General features: G+C 30.9%; 1 long non-coding RNA gene across 1 annotated transcript; it reads right to left on the minus strand.

Moving 5' to 3' along the window:
• Window positions 1–1,137: 1,137 nt before the first annotated feature.
• Window positions 1,138–6,935, minus strand: LOC147803210 (uncharacterized). The gene is made up of 4 exons (XR_015429477.1): window positions 5,821–6,935; window positions 2,462–2,509; window positions 2,166–2,320; window positions 1,138–1,297 (listed from the first exon to the last, which is right to left on the minus strand). It is a non-coding gene; the product is annotated as an uncharacterized LOC147803210 (long non-coding RNA).
• Between the last annotated feature and the right edge of the window lie 12,206 nt (window positions 6,936–19,141).

Raw genomic sequence — 19,141 nt, forward strand, 5'->3', positions numbered from 1 at the left:
TATTGAATACTTCATAGTTCATTCACTATTTTCTTCAAGTTGATTACAGTAAACACTTGAAAACTACCTTTTGAATATGAAAAAAAAATTGAACATTGAATAAAGCTGAAAAGCCCGAATTTTGAAAGTTAATTGGTATGTATGTTAATAAGTATGGAATTTTTTTTCTTCACTTGCACTTAGTGTGTATTTTTAATAATGGTCCGCAAGAAAATTTTCCCCTTACTTATGAAAGTAACACAAAGCATTGAATGAAATATGATACAATGCATTCAGTAAAGGAGAAAGTAAAAACTTCAAATTTTTTTTAAAAATAAAAGAAAAGCCCATATAGGCGATAATACCAACTATTTTTTTCATGAATTGCAATATATGTAAAGCTTAATGGCTGAAGAATTAGAATCGGTCATTTTGCATCTAACACAAATGAAACAACCATCAAAACTAAATATGATTAGGTCTAAGTTATGAGACCAGTACTTATTAATAAAAGAGACGCTTTAAGGTGTTGTCTTTTAAAGAAACACACAAGAGTAGAATAATTAAAATACCATATATCAAAATGTATATATCAAATTTTTGAACCCCTAAAATTTTACAAAAATTTGGGGCTCAATTATTCACCAGCAGTGAAGATGGGCATTAATTGATCGAGAAATATTGATGCATTATGATCGATGTGATAGATATGAATAACTCTGTATGGATTTACCCCTTTCAAAAAATTTTTTAATATGTTATATACAATTAATTTTCATTTTTGTTCATAATATTTTTTTTACATATAAAGGTTTTCTTTTAAAAAACAATACTTATGATCAGAAAAAGAAACATGACAAATATAAAAAAATCAAAATATTTTTTCCCAGAATATTTAAAAAAATAAGACATTTGCCTTTAACATTTAGATGTTTGATAACTATATTTAAAAATTATATGGCTTAAAATTAGAACAGAAATGTAAGCATTGTATTTAATATATGAAATTAGTTGAAATTAGAATTTTTTTCATGTATGTAAACAAATTACAATAATTAAAACTTACACGGACCTTTATAATGTGAATAAAAGATAAACACAATAAATGTTTCTAAGTGATAAATAATCTAATCATAACTAAATGCATACTTGCAGTAGGTGAAATATAGACTATGTCATCATTAGGTGTAGAAAAACCATTCAAAGTAAAGTCTGACATACTTCGGAAATCACCAAAAGAAACCGCATTATTCATATCCTTGATAGCTTTACTCATTAACCTATGTTGCTCTTGTATTTGGTCAATTTTAATTTTAATCTAGAAGAAAATAAAACAAACAAGGAAAGTTAAGTAACTGTCTTCAACAAAAAAATCTACAGTCAAATTAAGTATTTTAAGATATCAAGTTCGTCATTAAGTAGTTGAGTGAATTATCACTTTAACAGAGAGACAAAAAATAAATTGATTATCCATATCCTTGATAGCTTCACTCATTAACCTGTGCTGCATTGTATTTGATCAATTTTAATTTTAATCTAGACAAAAATACACAAACAAAGCAACTTTAATTGTTTTCAACAAAAAATCTACAAAGACGAATTAAATTGTAAATATTTTAAGCTGTAAAGTTTTTTCAACAAGTAGATCAAAGCTCAATTTTCAAAAACATAATAATGCAGCAGAGGATATAATTGAAAAGCATAAAGCAGGAATATGATAAGTGCAATTTTCGTGAATTATCACTTTAGCAAATATACAAAAAATTAAATTGCTTACATAAGCTTTATATTTATTTTGAAAAAAATTAAATAGAAAAAGGATAAAATAAGGCTGTGTTTATATCGTTTTTTTCCTCCACAAAAACAAATTATAAAATAAGCTTTAAATTTATTTAAAAAATAAATAAATAAATAAGTAGAGACAAGTAATAAAGATTTATTTTGTTTTTTACAGTGGATAAATTTCAGTGCCTCAAACTCAATCTTCGAACCAAATAAACAAAATGAAATGGAGAAAATATATGTGTTAGATTAAGCGAGAATGATGCATTTGTGTTTTCATGCATTGTTTTTAATTTACTATTGTTATCACATTAAAGTGGATTATTTGCCTTTTATAATTTCAAGTGTTTTTAAAAATAAGCTAAAATTTAATAAACAATATTAAGTAATATAAAATTATTTACTTAGCTTATCTGATGGGTTCTTGCTACTTTGCAAGGAAGAGGTCAATGCATCAAGTTGAGTTTTACTTGAATTTAGCTTGCTTTTGCATCTGGGACTCTTTTTTCCTTAACTCATTCAATTCCACCCGCTTTTCATTCAGTTCCTTTTCTTGTATCTAAATAAGCATAAATTTAATTACTCAAACAATAACATACTCTAAATTTATTATCAATATATTGAAATAATTTCTAATTAATCTTAACAAATTAAAAGACTAAATATTTGACAAAATCAATTTAAATTTTTAACAACAAACTTTTAATTCCATTTCTTGTTCTTCTTCCTGTTTTTTCATAGCATCAATCTGTTAAGGAAAAAAGACATACATGATTAAAAAAATAGGATAGAACTGTGTTTTCAAAAAGAAAAATTTGTATGTTTTAAAAATACCAATTCAGTTTATGGCATATAGTGCAAAGAATAAAATTTATCGAAATATATTTTTAAAAAAATAAGTTTTTTTTGTTAAATTATTTTGAAATAAGGAGAAACAGAACTTGAACTTTTTGATAATGTGGTAAAAACAGGGTGGCCACTCAAATCAGGTTTCAAATTTCCCTGGTTTTTCCAGGTTTTCCAGTAAGAATCTTAAAACTTCCAGGTCAGCGTGTTTTCTTCTCTCATAACGCGCAGGTGGGTACAAGAAAAGTTTTAATATTATAAAGTATTTTATTTAAAATGTTATTTTTTTAATATATCATCTTGAATAGATGTGAAAAAATAATATGTTTAGCTTGTAGAATATATTACTTTTAGTGAATAAAAAATGTTTTAAAGAGTTAGTTTTGCAGTTTTTGCACAAAATGTACCAAATAGCAAATACAGTGACCCCAAAAAAATTAAATTGCCTTCTATTTCCTGTTGGAGTGGATGGATCAATGTGTATTATACAATTTTCTATCTTGTAAAAGTTAGTTGAAAAATCGCTAATTTTAATCGTGCAAGAACCACGTTATTTTGAAAAGAATTAGAAATTGCAATTTTTATTTACATTAAAGTTCAAATTCAAATTTGTTTATTTTCTCAATATGGCTTAAAAGGAATATATAAAAACTAAAACGTTCTAGATACTTCAATTGTTTTAAATATTTTGGAATACGGTCTTTTTTTTCTTTTTCCAAAATGGACTAAGATCAATTTCTGAATTCGAACAAATTTTTTTTGAAGAACAACCTCTTGTGCTCTTTTTGTTACAATTATCCACGAAATTAATTAGTAACGTTTATGTGTGATAATTAGTTAATAACGCTTTACTGTATGAAAAACTTTGTATCGAAACTAGTAAACAATTTGAAAAAAAGAACTTGAATATTTTTTTTTAAAGGGAGCTGAAATTTTTTGCTTTGATAAGTGGGTGGTAGGGACCCTAAGATCAGAATTACTAAGATCTGAGCTATTAAGTATTTTCTTTTTTCTTATCTTGGCTTTTACACATTACCAACTTTTTACTCTTACAAAGTATAGTTTTATACTTAATTATTACTCACAACCCCAGTTATTCATATTGTGTTTTAATATGTTACTAGTAAAAAAAAAATTGAAAGGAAATTGCACAATTACTATATTTAAAGGCAATATGAAGACATAGTTTCATGCCCTGATGGCTCAGGGTATAGAGTGCTTGCCTTCCAATAAGGTGAAACGGATTCGAATTCCTGCGATGACTGGTCGATTCGAATTCCGCACCCGGCTTGCATCGACCCTAGTGCTGGCGAAAAATATCCTCAGGGGCAGACGGATCATGGGTTAGAGTCCCCTTGCCGTCAGATAAACCGCGGAAGGTTTTCGCTGTTTATCTGACTCAGTTTTCCTCTCAGGTAAATTCTCGGTTTTCTCTCAGTTTAATGCAAATGCGTGATTGTTCTATCAAAAAAAGTTTTCCATAAAGGTAAATTTCTCCAAATACTTGATCACGTGTCTTCTGGTTGGGGTTCAAAATGACAAGGCTACGTAGTAGAACATTTGAAGTCGTAAATCCAAAATTGGGTTGGCTGTTCAACGACTGTTATAAAATAAAATTGTCAAGGAAAATCATGATGCTGCAACGGAAAATCAATTAATAAAATTTTGATAACTTTTGACCAATAAAACACCTTTAAGCATCAGCTCATTTTATTTTCTAGCCGGCTTTGAACATTGAATCTGTAGCCAATGTCAGCTCCAATATCCGGACAAACTAGCCTTCGTGAATGACTTTTTAATATAACTAACCCACATTTGTGTCATATGGAGTAGAAAACGACGAAAACATCCAACGGTCAGCCCGGCAGCAAGGTAACAACATTGGCTCATTGTAGGAAGATGTTAATTTATAAAAATGAAGGGAAATTAAGTATCTTTCCTAAGCATTGCTTATTACTTTCCTCTCCTTTCGTAAGGAAAAAATAAGCTTGGAAGCGTTCGTTATATTTGCAAAAACCTGAAATTTCATGTAGCATGAAGTTGAAATATTACAAAATGCAGATCAATTCTATGACGTAACTTAATCTCATCATAAAAACAATATATTTTGTTAAATGCATGGGAAACAATTAGATTTCATACGAAATTATTATCAGTTCAAAAGGTTTTTTAGATATAAAAAATATTAATAAATAAAAAAAATATTAGTTAAGTTTGAATTTTGCAAAACTGCAAAAACAAAAAAAGGTGTGGTCAAAACACTCCTCAGCTGATTTCTGATCGATAAACCACAAGTTTAGATTTCAATTTCCTTTCAAGAAAATCATAAGAAAAACGTAAAGTTTTGTTTGCCCATCCACAAAATTAGTTTTGACTAAAACAAATTTCAGCCAGTTTATTATTTAGAAACTTCAATCTTGAATTTCGCACTCAAACAAAATTATGACCTAGAAACGACAAATTAGAATTTGACTTCTAAACGTTTCTTCAGTGTTTCCCAAACTTATGATATTTGTGTACCCTTTCTAAATTTTTCGTAACGCTCTGTACCACTTATAAAAAAATTAATGCATACTTTTTAGTATAAAAAATTGCATAAAAGTTAAAAATCACAACTGGCTGTTGATACCACTAATTATTAGCTGTTAACTCTGCAAAAAATAGCCAATAGAAAAGTACGTAATCGTAAATTTTTTATGGTTAGCTTTGCTTTTAAATAAAATTTTTTGAAATTTTCGTTTGTTGCAAATTATTTTGCATAAGAATGCGTACCCCCGATAAACTGTTCCCGTACCCCTAGGGGTACGCGTACCCCACTTTTGGAAATACTGCGCTAGTCCGTTGTAGCATATCGTGATCCCAGCTAAAAATAATGGGATTTTAGGGTCGCATATTAACAATGCTCATAAATAAGGGCTGAGTTAGAAATCTGAAGACAGAAGGAACTGTCGGATGGTTTACTTGTCGCAACTTTAACCAAATTTACACGTTATTTAGACATATGATGCGTTTCAAATATTCATAACAAAAGTAAATTACGATATATAAGTAAATTTGAACTTGAATTTATTTCACTTTTTGTTATCAGACATCGCTCATATCCTTCCTCCCACTTTGCCCGAAAAAGTGAGCAAATCCCTTTCCGACTTTAGGTGCTTTCGTTATATCTGAACGGCCCGAAAATGTATAGAAGAGCAAGAGTATAATTCTTACCAGAGCTATGATGAATCACAAAATACTATTCTTCATCAGAAAGACAACATCCTGTCCTATAAAATGCAAAGTAATCAATAAGATATGAATAAAATATCAACCTTTTCAAATATTAATAAATTTAAGACACATATTGAATATGTAGACACTTCTATTTATTTGTTCGAAGAAAAATTTCATTTAAGAACTGTTATATTCGTTAAATTTTTCCCTATACCTCTGTTAACCGAAGTTAGCCATCTGAGCATAAAGATGAATTATCAGTTGACACCGGCCACAGGGAGACTAATTATATAAGAAATGGCGATTAAACAAACGCCTGCCATTCGCCACCTGAAAATCCTTTTTCCTCTAAAATTGCGTCATGCTCTCCAAAATCAGTGATTTCGACTTCTTGTATTACGCCGAAAAGATGCTACCAAAACTTACATCCACATATTGTTGTTACGCATATGTGGTTACATCCACAAATACTTGTCTATACCAGAAAGCCTGCTGGGTGAAATCAAGCGAATTTTGAAGCAGAGCGTATGCTTTTTCAGTTGCTCCATCTATGGCCAGAAGGTTACTTCAGACACTGCCCGTTTAAAGGATGAACCCATTCATACATACACAGATCATAATTTTGACCTGAACCATCTATTTCAGCAGAAATATGGTTTGTTATGGAAACATGGGGGATTTTGTGACCCGACAGATTTAACGAGAACCAGTCACCATTTACTACACGGGAAGTCTCGACCAACGCCCAATGCTCCTCTACCAACCAGGCAATCCCGGCCTCCCACGCATTCTTTCATTCGTAAAAGTTACAAGATTACTAAATAAGATTTCAATGATGAATAAAACTATTTTTTTTTTATCTTTCTTACTTATTGCAATACGAAAAACTGAGATTTACAGTGATAAAGGTTCTTTTGAGAATTAAAAACAATTTTTTTTTTATCAGAATTAAATTCTAAATTATTTTTTTAACGGCGATTTCATTCAGACGCATTTTTAGGTGTTTTTTGATATACTTCTTGTATCGTCGCTTTTTTCAAAAATTTTCGGCTTTTAACTTTTGTTTTAAGAATTTTTTTTCTCCATTTTTTTCTTTTTCTATAATTTTTTTTTTTATTATGTCTGTTTATATAATGAAGCGGTTTTTTCCCCAACTGTTTCTACTAGAATTTTTATGGCAAGTTTTTCCCAAAATTGTGGTAATATGAAAAACTGAGATTTTTAGAACTGTTTTTTTTTCTGCTATTCTTTCTTTGAAATTTTTTGTTTCCATCGATGTTTTTATTATGACGCGTTATTTTTTAAGAGCATTTCTGATGATTTTATTCTCCTATCTCCACTTTTTCCCAGATAATGTGGAGAAATAAAATTTTGCTTTTGAATTCAAAACGATTTATATTCCTTTTTCTCTTTTGCTTCATTCATAACTCTCAGAAATACTGTTAGTATCGTTTTTATACCTATATTTGTTGTTCTTGTTTTATTCCTCGCTATTTTTATTATTTAGCTATAAGTGGTGATTCTGATAGACATTTTTTTCTATTTCTTGCGTTTTTTTTATTTTGCCATTTCTTTTTTTATAAATGTAAACTTTTGCATTTTTTATCGTTTTTTATAAGTATATTATGTAAGCTAACATGAAAATGTTTAATAAATATAGATGTGAATTAAGTTAGGTATTTGTATATTCTTCTTACTTTTTCCCCTCTATTTAACAATTTCAATTCATTTATTCTCCTAATATTTGGGAACAACTATTATATTTTTTTCTCGCTTTACGGTTAAAATTTTTTCTAAACTTTAATACATATAATTTGTTTTCTGTAAGACGCAGCATTTTTTTTTCTCCAGAAGATTGAGTAACATTAAAAAAAATTGAGATTTACAGTTTTCGAGTAGTACACGAAACTTTTGCATATCTGGATTATAGAGTGTTTGTACAGTAATATGGATTTTGAACGTCTTTCTTTCTTTTACAAGTTTCATTTGCAATGATCTATTTATAAGTTTCATGTCAGTTAAAATTCTGCTTATTTTTGAATAATGAAAATCAGAACAATTTTAATTTACACTGGATCAGTATTACAGGGAAACTGAATTTTGTAATCAAAGATTCATTTTGAAATAAAGTTAATTTCGCATTAAATTTTAATTTTGATTTATGGTAGATGATATTTAAAACTAATTGAATGTAATATTTCACTTTCTTAATCCCAATAATATTTGTTCTTTACTATCTAATAAATTTTACGATTCCAAACTAAGAAAAAACTCAACTAGTATTACTGGTTTAAAAGATTAAACCCTAAATTTTATAAGATAAAAAAGTTATTTATACCATACTTAAATTTCATTTAAAATAACTTAAAAAGTACGGAAACATTTTTCTGCCTTTTAGAAATGAATCGCACAGTGTAAATAAGATTTTGAGACATGCTTTACATAAATAATATGAACAACTATTTTAATCGTTTTCAATTTTAAATTTTTGAGAAAGTTGCTCCTACAAAAATGCCAGTGGTTAGTAACAAAGTATTACTAATTTTGTCCTATTTTGCTAAGTTTGCTTTGTTTTGAGAGGTCTGAATTTTTTGAAAGGAAATAAAATTCACGGTTTGTAAGGAAAAATGCAAAATTCCCCGCATTTCCCCCACTATTTTAGCTGATTTTTTAAATTCCCTGTATTTTCCCTGTGGAGTGGCAACACTGATTAATAATTCTTAATATTATTCAAAAAGAATGAAATAGCTAAAATAGTTATTTGAGACGAAAATTTCTAAACGAAGTATAACAGAGTGGGTAGCCAAATCTTTCAACAAAATATAAGTACCTTTAAGTACTTCAAACACGCAAAAAATATTTTTAAGAATTTTACATGATCATGCTAAAATAACTAGTTTCCGAAAAAGAACTCCTTTTTCGATTATATTAGCCATTGTAAAATGATCAAGAGATTTTTAAGCCTGAAATTGAGAATATCTTGCAAAATGGAGCAGAGTTGCACACGCGGATTCTCCAGTATTTCATCAAACATGTAAAAGAATTGGTGCTTTCATACATTATGGACCGATAGGGTGCCGAAATAGATTGTGGTTGAATGAATAGAACACTGTAAAAAATACCCTTAAAAATATTTTTAATCAAAGATCAAAAATCATAATTAAGATTCGTGCAGCAATAAAAAAAATTTTTTCTATCGTTTAAAGTTTTTAATTCATGAGCATAAAAGCTACAAAATTCAAAAACATTTTAAAAATTTATATAATCACAAAAAATAACTAGTTTCTGATAAATATTTCAGAGAAAATTGCGAAAAACATGTATTTTTTTGTCATTTAGTATGACAATTGACACAGCAGAGAAAAAATCTCATTTTCGAAAAGGGAAAATTAAGCACCTTTTAAGAACACCCAATGAAAAAAGCACCTTTAAGGGATTTTAAAAAAAGGAAATCTAAAATAAGCACCTGTAAGCCCTTTTTAGAAACGCTACACACCATGTATAATAATCATAACAAACAAATCAATAAATAAAATCAGTGAGTTTCGTCATCGTTGGTTTGGTTGGTTGGATTTTATTGGCGCAAGAGCCAGAAATGGCTATACTGCGCCAGGCACTAGGTTAAAATTTGGTCACAAGGTTAAACTACGGTGTTATTTTTTAAAGCAGAGAATAAAGTCCTATGACTTTGATAAATTTTAAAAGATTGTGATGTATAGGGTCACCAAGTAAAGATTGAAGATCAGGGTTAAAACTGCCAAAGAAATTTTTTCTCAAGTATTTGAATCGTCTGCAGTCAGTAAAAATATGCTTAATGGTGATAACAACTTGACAGAATGAACAAACAGGTGCAGGTTCGTTTTTCAATAGGTGCATATGGGTATATCGTGAGTGGCCAATGCGTAGCCTGTTTATTAAAACATGAGTTTTACGGTCAATGGGCATTATTTTATTGTTATCAATAGAAGGGAAAATTCCATGTAATTTATTATCATTTTGTGTATTCCAGTGTTCTTTCCAGGTTTGATAAACTGATAATTTACAAATTCGCTTGATGTCCAATGGTGCTAAAACATTCCTGCTTATGTTATGAGTACTTTTTGCAACTACATCAGCACATTCATTCCCGTGTATACCGACATGGGATGGTATCCAACAAAAATAAATATTGAAACCTCTGTCATATAGTCGAGCGATGTATTTTTGGATTTTGAGTATGATTGGGTTTAGACCGATGTCTGGAATACTTGCTATAAAACTACGTGAGTCAGTATATATTATCCACTTTAGATAAGTTTGGTCAAAAATATAGTTAAGGGCTAGTAAAATAGCATAACATTCAGCAGTAAAGACTGACGAATCAGGAGGCAGTTGCTCAGATACAGTAGAATTTTCGGTAACAACACCACAACCAACATGATTATCGTGTTTTGATCCGTCAGTAAAAATTGGTTTAAAATCGATATATTTATGTCGATGTTCATAAAATTTTTGAGTGAAAACACTTGAGCTAGTGTCAGATTTTTTAAAATTATTAAAAACGTCTAACACGCATATTGAAACATCAATCCACGGATGCCTGTATTAGCCTCAATATCTAAAATCATTCAAAATATTGGTGATTCTAATCCCAAACGAAGGTATGGACACGAGGAGAAGTGAGTGGTGTATTGTGGATGAACGACACATGAGTATAGTGGATGAAGTGACCTCGATTTAATTTTAAAATAATAATCCAATGACAGTTTAGAGCGACGAAGAGAGGGTTCCGAACATACAGACTTTCAACTGTCCTAAATGCACCTCATGATATTCTCAATCCTTGATGATGGATAGTGTCGAGGTATTTTAAAACGGATTGACGAGCCGAAGAGTATATAGGAATACCATAATCTAGTTTGGAACGTATAACTGCCCTATATATTTTTAACATTGAATCCATATCAGCTCCCCATGAACAGTTAGCTTTAAGAATGTTTAATGATTGAGAGCATTTTCTCCTAATGTAATTTATATGAGGTTTAAAAGTTAGTTTAGAGTCAAAAATCATTCCCAGGAATTTTGTTTCTTCAACAACAGAAATAGCGTTATTATTTAAAATAATTTCAGGATGAGGATGAAGACCACGTCGTCGACAAAAATGAACACAATGAGTTTTTTGAGGTGAGAAAGTAAAACCATTTTCATTTGCCCACTTTAAAATTTTATTTACAGCTAATTGCATTTGTCGCTCAATTAGTGTCATATTAGTGGATCGGCAAGAAATCCGAAAGTCATCCACAAATAATTCACCATATACTGTTACAGGAAGTTGAGTTAAAATGTTGTTTATTTTCAATATGAAAAGCGTTACACTTAAAACACTTCTCTGAGGAACACCTTGTTCCTGAGGGAAAATATCAGATAAAATGGAATTAATTTTGACCTGAAAAGTTCTATTGGATAAAAAGTTTTTAATAAAATAAAACATATTACCACCTATTCCACAGTTTATAAGGTCCTTAAGTATACCATAGCGCCAAGTTCTATCGTATGCCTTTTCCATATCAAAGAAAATTGAAACTAAATGCTGATTTTTAAGGAATGCGTGACGAATGTCAGTTTCGAGTTTTAGCAGATTATCTACGGTGCTCCGCCCTCTGCGGAATCCACTTTGGTATTGGGAAAGGTGATTTTCGGTTTCAAGTAAATGCATAAGACGCCGATTTACCATTTTTTCAAAGAGCTTGCAGAGGCAGTTGGTTAAAGCGATGGGTCTGTAGCTTGTGGTTTCTTCTGGAATCTTTCCTGGTTTGAGAATGGGTATTACGTAAGCTGTAGACCAGTTTTTAGGAAAAATTCTTTCTGTCCAGATTCGGTTGTATATTATTAAGAGAAAACTTAAGGTTTTATCAGACAGGTTTCGAATCATAGAATAGTGAATTTCATTAGGACCAGGAGTTGTAGAGTGGGTATTTTTTAAAACATATTGAAGTTCGTTAAGAGTAAAAGGTTTATTATATTCGCTGTTTGGCGTCAGTTTAATCTTCTCACTATTTCTTTTTATCGTGACAAATGGTTGTTTGTAAGCAGAGTCGCTTGAAACTTTAGCAAAAGCATCGGCTAGTGCATTTGCTATATCGTGAATATGAAATATAAGTGAATTATTACATCTGAGGATAGGAATATTATTTGCCGTGTATTTACCAGATATTGCTTTTATTTTATGCCAGATAATGTTTGACGGTGTGTTATATTTGATTGACGTAACATAATTTTTCCAAGATGTTTTTTGGGCATTACGTCGAATTCTGCGTGCCACGGAGCGAGCTTTTTTGAATGCAATTAGGTTATCTGCTGTTGAGTGCTTACGGAAAATTCCCCATCGTTGTTTTTGCTCTTTCTGTGCTTGATTACACTCCTGGTTCCACCACGGTTTCGGTTGTTTTGGTAATTTCGTTGATGTCATTTTTGTACTGTGTTTGGCTGCTTCAAGTATTTTATCTGTAAAATGCTCAACTACAAGATCTATATTATTTTGATTTATAAGATTTTCTTCCAGTTTTATGCTAGAGGTAAATTTAGTCGCGGGGTTTTGGAATGCTGATAATTATTAGTGCCTGTATGAGTGAGTATTAATGGGAAATGATCACTATTGAAGAGATTATTATATACGTGAAATGACCAGTATGGATACTGAGATGAACTGCAAATCGCTAGATCTATGGCATGAAATGTTTTTGAGGGGATGTGGAAATGAGTGCTTTCTCCTGTGTTTAAAAGGCATAAAATATGGTCATCGATAAGTTTTTCAATCATAAGCCCTCTATTATTTGAATCAGGACTTCCCCACATAGGGCTATGGCCATTGAAATCACCGGTTATTATGAAAGGTTGAGGAAGTTGTGTGAGTAAATTGTCTAAATCTAATTGGCTCAGATTATCATGAGGAGGAAGATAAATACAACAAACAGTGAGAAGAAATTGAAGAGATATTTGAACAGCGACTGCTTGTAAATTAGTGTTAAGTGATACTATACGAGTTGGATACAGAGTGGAAGTCATAATCATGACTCCACCACAAGCTTTATTTCTGTCAATGTTATCTTTTCTAACTGAATTATAACCGCGAAGTTTAGCATTTTGGTTAGGTTTCAATGAGGTTTCTTGGAGACAAATGCAACATGGAGAAAATTTATTCACAATATCAATGATGTCAGGTTTTGTAACATTATAGCTTCTGCAATTCCAAGATATTATTTTTGTCATTATTACCTTCGAATTTTGAGTTTAGTATTTTTCGGACACAGATTTTGTGGAGTCTCCATCCCATCTTCAGTTTGCATCTGAGAATTAGGCTGCTCGTCGTCCTTACCGTCATCTGTGCTCATTGCATCAGATTCTTGTTCAGAATGTTGTTCTTTACTTTTTAAATGCTTTAACCTGTTTTTGTTAAATTTGTTTTGTCTGCTTTTAGGCAAATATTTATGTTTACTTACTATTGGGGATTGAGTTAGTTTTTGTTGTAATTTGTTTATCAACTCTGGGGTTAACTTCAAGTACTTTTGATTTTCAGAATTGTTTTGTACCTGTGTTGAAGAAGGGATAACGGATTTTTCAGGATTTTGTGTTTGTTGAGATTGAGAGAAAGTTGTTTTTGATGAGCTTGCTGTTTGCCTGGGAGTTATTGTTTTAAGTTTGGTATTTTGTGTTTCTGTGATATCATATTGACTGCCCACTGATTTTGTATGTTTCGCATTAGAGACTGAGTTCATAACTGCTGCAGCATACGAAACATTAGGACGGGGTTGCGAATTCCGGAATTTAGTTTTAGCTTCAAAGTAGGAGAGATTTTGAGTTACTTTTATAGTTAAGATCTGTTTCTCTTGTTTCCATTTTAAGCATTGTCTTGAATTTGCAGAATGATTTTCATTGCAGTTAACACATTTTTCAGGAGATGTACAGGACTTAAAGGAGTGTCCGGTTTGACCACAGCGTGAACAGGTTTCTTTACCTCTACAGTTGTTGGTGGAGTGACCAAACTTTTGGCATTTAAAGCAGCGTAGGGGATTCGGAATATATGGACGGACTTTGCAATTTTGATATCCAGCTTTAATGTCAACAGGTAGATCAGCAGTATTGAAAGTCAAAACTATATGTTGGGTTGTGAAGATATCTGAACCCTTTTTGATAGTGATGTGGTGCGCATCTATAACGCCTTGATTAGAGAGACCTTCTTTTATTTCTGAGATGGGTAGAGATTGCAGAGTTTTATCTGAAATGACGCCTTTAGATGTATTCAAAGTGTTGTGTGGTGTTATTGTAATATTAACGTTCCCAATTTGTTTCATTTTTAATAGTGCAGTTGTTTGTTTAGCAGAACTTGTTTCGACTAATAAGTCTCCTGATGGCATTTGTTTAACGCTTTTTGGATTTCCAACGTGAGTCTCAAGAGATTTCTGAACTAAAAATGGTGATATAGATGACAGTTTCTTTTCACTAGAGCTAAGTATCAGAAATTTTGCATTTGAGAGATCATAATTTGGACAGTTTGACAAGACAAAACTAGGTGAGGAGGTTGTCCCGCTTTTGTTTCGGTGAGCGGAACTGAACACCTGTTCATTTTCAGCCATATAAAGATAAATAAACTTCCACTATCAGCGGCACCACCCACCACGGAGTCCAACATAGGGGATGCAAGTAATCAATAATGAATATGTTACTTAGACACCGATGCTAACCAATACCCGAGAGTCACCCCTGAAACAGCCCTTAACGAGGTGCCCAGCAAGTGACCCCGGGCTTGACCCTAGCCAACAGATGACGTTTGTGACAAGCCGATTGATGCATACGGGTCACTATGCACCTCCCGTTTACCTGAAGCAGGGGCCAAAGTAGTGTGTTGGGGCACATAGATGCCCCTCAACTACCAGGATCCCCTTTTCTAGGGACACGGGTCTCCACGCACGGCGAATACGCGGGTGGTTTCTTCCCATCAGAGTCAGTTATAACACGGGGCTAAGACGAAAAGCCCTTACCAGTAATTTGGCAACCACAAAAAAAGGTTAAAATTTAAGGAATATAATGCAGGTAATGAAATGAAACAAAATTAATAAATATTCATATAAACGCAACGGAAATAAGGGATAATCAAAGGTATAAAAACTCATACATATTTGCTCACTAGGTCAATGTAATAAATAATGAAAGCCAGAAACTCAAAACAGGACCGTCGCAGGAGAGAAGCAGAAAAAAAATGCTCAGGTCCAGCTCGGGGCCCCGGGTGCGCCATGCCCGTCATACAAGAGTGTGCCCCTGGGGGGTTCGTCATCGTTGAATTCCAAGTGTAACAGAAGGGAAATCACATAAGTATTTTATTCTAAAGAAATGTATTTAATATTTTTGAAAACAAAAATTCTACTAGCATTTGCTACGTTAGGGTACGATATTTAATTAATTGGCATAAAATAATAAAAGAGCCTCATAATTAAATTGCAAGTTAATTAAAAGTACTTGTAACAGAGGGGACAAATAAATCTCACATTTTTGACATGCACTGTTATTTATGCTAAATTCTGCGATTTGGACCATCCTAAACATTATCTGTAATTTTTTTAAAAATGATCAGATTTTATGGTAAAATAAATTATTATAAGACTTTTAAAATTGCAAACACATTTTTTTAAATCCAAATAATGCATCGTAACACAGAGGACATGAAATGTAGCAGAGTTAAAGGGAAAAAGTTAAAGGGAAATATCACTGTCAAAAATGACTCTGCGGTTATTTAAAGTTGGAGTTGGCAGCACTGCAATAATATCTAACAAGTGAACCTGTGCTACATCTTTGTTGTTATATTTGAAATTTTTTACTTTACCAGACCGTGTTAAAAAGAACAAAGTGCATTCTCGATTTCAGTTATTTGGGCAGCAGAAATAACTACCCTATTTTTTCCTTAAACTTTTTACACCTGAAAAACTATCTATCGCAACATCAAAAGAATCTCTGTGCTTTTATGTCGGATCACAAAGTCCTCCAAGTTCCCAAAACGAATCAATACCTCCTGGGGTAGTGATCCAGGAGTTCCCTTGTCTCTTGGATTGAATTCAAAATTACAAGGCTACAGAGTTGAGCATTGGTAACCTTGAACTCAAATTTGAGTCTGCTGTTCAACGACGATAAATAAAATAAAAAGTCAATTGAGCGATTGTCCCAAGTCGGTATATTTTAGTAATCCTACGTAATTATTAGGCAAACAACTGTGATTTTAATAGTAAATTCACATTTTCGTGAATAGCACATACGCACATGATATGGTGTTTTACCTACGTATGAAATGTAGATAGGTAGTAGTACAGCAAACTTTTTGCCAATTTTTATGTTTGTATGCATCTGCTTTGAAACTTGATATGCTTTCATCAAGGTGCACATTTGGCTTTGTGGACTTTCCGTCCATTTTTTCTGACTATCATGCACTCAGCTCTACTATAAATCTGGTAAGAAAGTTTATCAGATGAGTATAAGTTTCTTGCAACCTTTTTTGCTACATCTGAAAATTTGTTACTAGGCTGTTTCTTTCGCTTTTGTAGTGAGGTTACAGAGTATGCGTAGAACGGTACAAAGTTTTCTTGGAGATACAGTAAATGCACTGTTGGATTTTTTAATAGCTTTCCCCAATGTCTAAGGAATATTACAAAGAGAATATCCTTCCTGAATTTCTATTGCTTGTATAAGTGCCTTTTTATTTTTTCTTTGTCTTATTTTTTTCAATTTATCTATTTCTCTGTCAAAGTTTTATTTTTTAATTTTTTTCAAAATACTTCTGTTATCATAAATTTTCGTTTTATATTCTTTATCTTTCTTCTTACAAATATCTGTTTTTTTCTTGGAACATTCTAGTTCTATATTCTCTCATTCTTTCTGCGGCTGTTTTCCCATATAGATTATTCACTTAAAATTTTTTTAACTATAAACTAAACACACTATTAAATAAAAATGGCACAGCTTTGTAGAAAGAGTGTGCTTTAATAGTGGAAGAGCTGGTTTAAACTAGTTGAATCAGGATGCATTAGCACTTGTTTACATTCCTAGAGTTTATTTTTAATGGTCAACCTCTCAATTTTGTGTAACTGAGGGGACATTTAGTTTTCGCCCTCTCTGTTATAAGAGAAACTTTAAAATTTTTAAACTTTTTTTCAAAAATATCACATAATATGATTGTACTAATAGACTTTATTGCAAAAACCAGTTATTAAGTTAAAAGGTTTTTTGCGTAATGAATAAAATAAACTTAAAAGGAAAATTGTTACAAAGAGGACAAATAAATATTTAAGATAATTTTTGACTTAAAAAACAAGGAATTTTTTTTGACAGAAATCACTGCAAATAACTCAGGAACAATTTATTTTACAATATAAATCAAACTACATGTAAAATCGTAATATTTTTAATAGCTTAATCTTCTTTAAAATCGACAGTTTTTTTATTATAGAATAAGTCAAAATCATGAATGCTCTCTATTTATGATAAATTTTACTATAATCATGCATAAATCTTAAAAATAACTTCTGAATTCATAAATTACAACCGATTTTCTTTAAAATGATATCAAATACAAGGATATTGCTTAAACTTAAAAAATTTACTTCTGGTTTCAGTTGGCATGGAATTCAACCATAGCTCAGCATTTTACGGGATTTTAAAGACTGTCAATAAGATATCTGGTGAAGTGTAAAGTAATTTAGATCAGATTATTTTGATGAAAAAAAATTACTCTGAGCAGAACAAACACTTCAGTATAATACACTAAATATATATTTAATGAGTTTTAAAACCACTTGTATTTAAATAAACATAAAAGTAAATGGGTAAAATTGAAATATGTTTATTACCAGTAAATTTTTTATTTTGCACAGTTAATGGAAAATTATAATTTAAACATTTATAATTTAAATATAATAATCTACATGCAATAAAAACTTCATTAACACTTAAAACTGTCTTTAAAAATACCACAATCTAGAGAATATATTTATAATAATATTCAGTCCTAGCAGCAAAGGAAAAACAAATTAAAAAAAAAAACATGGAACAACCATTTAAGCCTGATGCCTTTTACAAATATGACAGAAAAAGCATTTTTAATTTATAAGATTTCAAAAATACTAAAGTTTGAAAGAAGTTTTTTTTTCTATACTAGAATCATCTGCATCTCTTTTTTTTTGGGAGGGATTATTTGATTTAAAGAATTTTTTGTAGTACACTCATTGTAAAGGTGTTCTCGCAATCCAATGTAATTTATTTTTTAAAGTTAATTGCACTTCAAAATTTAAATATACTGTTATTTAATTCAAAATTTAAATATATTACAAAAGCACTTTTCGGTATGCTGTTATTTTAATTATTTAAATTGTTGAAGTTAAAATTATTAATTGCTTGAAAATTAATTCTCATATTAGCGATTGTTCACACTTTTTTTTTACTATATTTGTTTCAAAATCTTTCGAATTAATCACGCGTGAATTTCGGAATCAAAATGCCCATCAATATTAAAAAGACTCTTAACCAATTCATTCCTTTAGAATTTAGAAAAATTTATTCTAATATTTTTTTCTCTCCTTTTATTAATCTTTAATATTTTCCATATTTTCTCTGAGTTTTTAACTTATGTGCATAGAAATTATACATTGTTAGTTCAGACACTCCCATAGAAAATTCATACACACACCATCATTGCAGCAAAAAGGAATATATACAACTATAATAGAATTCCTTGACCAAGATAAGTAAGAATACTCACTACATATTCATCTTCATAGCCTTCTTCATCATCTGGTTCCCCACTGTTTGAATCACAGTCTTTAACTAAGTACTTTAAAGTGTTATTCAATGTTCCAGAACACTTTAATTCGCATAGGCATACATAGTAAACTTTAGGGTCACGCTGTGCACCCCCTAATTGACCTATGATTATTTCCTGTGGTAGGGTACACTATTACCCTGTAATATAATACCTGGTACAATTTAAATATTATGGGTCAATATTAAGGTCCGATACCGTGCCGTTAGTTAACATAGAAAAATGTCTTTGAATTTTTAAAGCTTTTTAGAAGACTTATTTCTTCATTTTAAGCTTCTCAGAACACTTTATTTGACATAGGCATACATAGTAAACTTTAGGGTCACGCTGTGTACCCCCTAATTGACCTATAATTATTTCCTGTGGTAGGGTACACTATTACCCTGTAATATAATACCTAGTCCAACTAAAATATTATAGGTCAATATTAAGGTCTGACATCGCGCCTTGCGTTAGTTAACCATTGAAAGATGTCTTTGA

Source organism: Parasteatoda tepidariorum, chromosome 9, assembly GCF_982258835.1.
Source record: "Parasteatoda tepidariorum strain Cologne lab strain chromosome 9, Ptep-v5.0, whole genome shotgun sequence".
Taxonomy (NCBI): domain Eukaryota; kingdom Metazoa; phylum Arthropoda; class Arachnida; order Araneae; family Theridiidae; genus Parasteatoda; species Parasteatoda tepidariorum.